The following is a 3,516-nucleotide window of genomic DNA, read 5'->3' on the forward strand; positions in this document are numbered from 1 at the left end:
CACTGTGCCTTGTATCGTTGAGTGCTTTATCCCTAACAACTCAGCCAGCACCTGGTGTTTGGTAGGTATCTATCAGGAATTTGTTGAATGAGCAACTCTTTCTGCCATTCGTTTGCAGACCAAGCCCTGATCAGTTCAAAGGAGCTAGATCTCTGTAATGCGTCCTCTTCAGAATCTTAATAGTTTGAGCACATGACTTCTGGCTACCTCAGCTGTGTGACTTTGCACAGGCCAATCAGCTTTATTTCTCTTTTAGTAAAATGAAAACAAAACATCATACACAAGTCATCCGGTATCCGTTAAATTTAAATGAGACAATGTGTAGGAAAATAAGGTTTTAAAGTTTGGTGTAAATATTTATATTGTTATCATTGTATAAGGTTTTATTGCATTAGCTATTCAGGATAATTTTCTGACACAGTGGTATGGATGATCCCCCAAAGCATGGAAAGACTTTTGATTTGGGGTCAGTTTTTTTTTTTCTTTTTCCAATCTTACTGATTTTAATAAACTTGTGTTTGTTTTTTCTTCCACCACTCCTCCAATCCATATCTTGCTACATTCAATATCTATTTACTTTTCAGGTTTCAGCCAAAAAAAATTACTCCCTCCACTATATCCTCCCTATCTTCCACACAGATTAAATTGGATTTATTTTTTATGTGTTTATAGAGGACATCAAACTTTATCATTCTCAATTCCATAAATGCAAAAATTTTTTCAGTGTATATCTTCTCTACTGAAAGCACCATAAAGACATGAACCATATGTCTTGTTGCCAATATATTACATTTTGGATAGTTTTTTTTTTTTGACCGAACAATGCATTTTTCGAAAAATTTAAATGTCACTTACATATCTCAACTTTAAATCCTTATAAGACAACCCACCTCTCCCTAAAGATATTATTATTTTTAACCTATTATTAGACTTTTTGTATATATGGCTTAGCTACTACATTTTTTTGTCTGTATGCCTTATCAATTTCATCTTATCCCCCATATATTTAGCAAGCATTCACTACAATAATTTTTTGATCGTATTATGTACTACATGCTATTCTAATTTTTTTAATTTTACATATTTTTATTTCATGCTGCATGTAGCAATTCTCATGGTATAACTAACCCGATCTATGTGTAACTTCTCTAATATCTATTTCCATTTTATAGGAGAGGAATCTAAGTTACTGGAAAGTCAAATATCTTGCCTCAAGTCACATAGAGGGCCAAAGATTTTTAACTCAAATAGTGAATTTCCAAATTTATATCCTACCAAGAACATAGAGAAATGAGTAAGAAAGTTCCTCAGACACTGAGGAAATAAGTATTTAATGACATGCAAATAAACTTAATTGATAATTTTTATGTAATTGTTGCTGATGGTTAAACTGCCCGCTGAAAATAATAAGTCTTGATACTCAGTAAATTCTAAAAAAAAATTGTTTTAATAAATAATGTTTTGGTTTTAGTAGATAATTTATTGGAACTATTCATATTCCCTTCACCACACACACACAAACTCATAGATATTTGAACAGGCTTTACATCTTGTTGACTAAAAATCATATATACATGTTCAAGTTCACAAAAAAAGAATAATACACCACTGTCACTTTGGAACAGACCTGCATAGTTTGTGAGCTACAGCAAAAAATAAATGTGCTATACTCCACTTAGAGACTTCACCTTAAGAAGAAAAGTATTGTCTTTCTTTTCAGTTGTAAGGAGATTCAGTATCTGTATCAAGTGTTCTGATAGCTACATCCCAGTTCTTCTCTCCTTCCTCCCCCAAGGGCCCCTCCGCCTGGGTTTGACAGCAGCAGAGGATGAGAATGGACATTTATAATAGATCTGTCTGCAAGAGAACTGTGGTGCTATTTGCTACTGCTATTTTAACAAGGGTCTAGACTTCCTGGCTAGGAATCTGGTTCTTCAGTTTGATTGTCCAAAAAATACTAGAACACATATCGAGGGCAGATCGAATGGCCAGGTACAGAAAGGATAGCAAAGCTTTATTAATTTTGCTTCTCTCAAAACAAAAAGGGATTGTTCAGCAACTTCTCCAGAAGAAAGTGCCTGTGAAGAAAATCAAAATCAATCCAGATAAACTTATAGATGTTTAGAGAAAAAAAAGATTTTTTTTATACAAAGATCAAGATTTAAAAGAAAAAGCTCAAAGATGTTTCGTCCCCTCCATGCATTCAAAGTAGCTGATGAAGGATAAAGAGGTATTTGAAGTGAGAAAGTTACCTGTACCTGGATATGGTCTGTCTCTTGGTCCTGCCATGACACCACAGGTAGGATTTCTTCAGAAAATGCAGGAACAACCCACCAAAGAATTGCTCATGAGTTAAGATAATAAAGTAATTGTGCCAAGAATTGTTCCCTCACTAATGATGAAATGAAAGAATTTAGAGTCCACTTCTCTGAGAAAATGTCCATTCTTCAGGAAGGTGGGATAGGACCAGAAGGGTCAGAGTTCAGACTGGCTAGTGGTATTAGTGGTGGAGAGGAAGAAGAGAAGGTAGGCGAGGAAGAAATGTTAAAGGAAGCTGGGAAAAACAAAAGGGTGTCAATCTCAATCTGTTGCTAACATTGATGAAGTACAGAAGATCAAGGAAGGTCCTACGCTGTTCTTGGATAGAGATGAGGAGGAGGAAGGGACTTGATGCTGATTTCTTCAAGATGAAGTGGCACAAGGTCTTTCGGGTTGGACCTTAAAGAACATAAAGCATTATAGAAGAAAACAGCTTCTAAATCCGGTGTCAAGAAGAAAGTGACCATGGTTGCAGAAGCAAAAAAAATATATATAATGGAGAAATAGATATATTATAATATAATATAATTATATATATTATATTATGATATATATAATAATATATAAATGATTATATAAAGCGAAAGATTATATAAAATTACAAAAAATGTATTTGTTTATTCAATTGACATGTACCTGCATTACGTGTGCGAATGACTGGGGAACTTACATGTGCAAATGACTTAGTTCACAATAGCTTCTTAACTCTGTGTGTAGTGTCTGCAAAGTATCTCGAAGGAGTTGTTAAATTTCTATAATCAAAAACGTAAATGCAGCATGAAGAGTCCATATTTCACAGCAAATATGGAGCTGGGGAGAACCTTAAAATATAGGTGGTCTCTCCTCAGCTGAGAGAATGGAGGCGCAGAAAGGTTAAGTGACCTCGCCAGCATCACACAGAGCACTGATTCCCAGAGGAGTGCTGGGACCATGTTACTTCTCCATTAATTCTCCTGTGAATCATTTTATGGCTTGAAGACTCCCTGTGCAATAAAAGTTTATTATCCGTGTGTCAGGAACTTTGCTAGGTGCTGGAGTTATAGCGATTTATGAGACATAGCCTGTGCCCTAAAGGACACTACAGTCTAATGGTAAAGGTAGACACAAAACATGCTCTAGAAACTAATAAGTGAAATGCATACAGAAGAGAAACATGTAACTCAGTCTGGACGGGTCATGGCAGAGATATTGGAGAGA

At 35.2% G+C, this 3,516-nt stretch overlaps 1 pseudogene; it reads left to right on the plus strand.

The window, feature by feature from the left end:
- Positions 1-1,601: 1,601 nt before the first annotated feature.
- Positions 1,602-2,826, plus strand: LOC112918606 (probable ATP-dependent RNA helicase DDX10 pseudogene; annotated as a pseudogene).
- The last annotated feature ends 690 nt before the right edge of the window (positions 2,827-3,516 follow it).

Source organism: Vulpes vulpes, chromosome 14, assembly GCF_048418805.1.
Source record: "Vulpes vulpes isolate BD-2025 chromosome 14, VulVul3, whole genome shotgun sequence".
NCBI lineage: Eukaryota > Metazoa > Chordata > Mammalia > Carnivora > Canidae > Vulpes > Vulpes vulpes.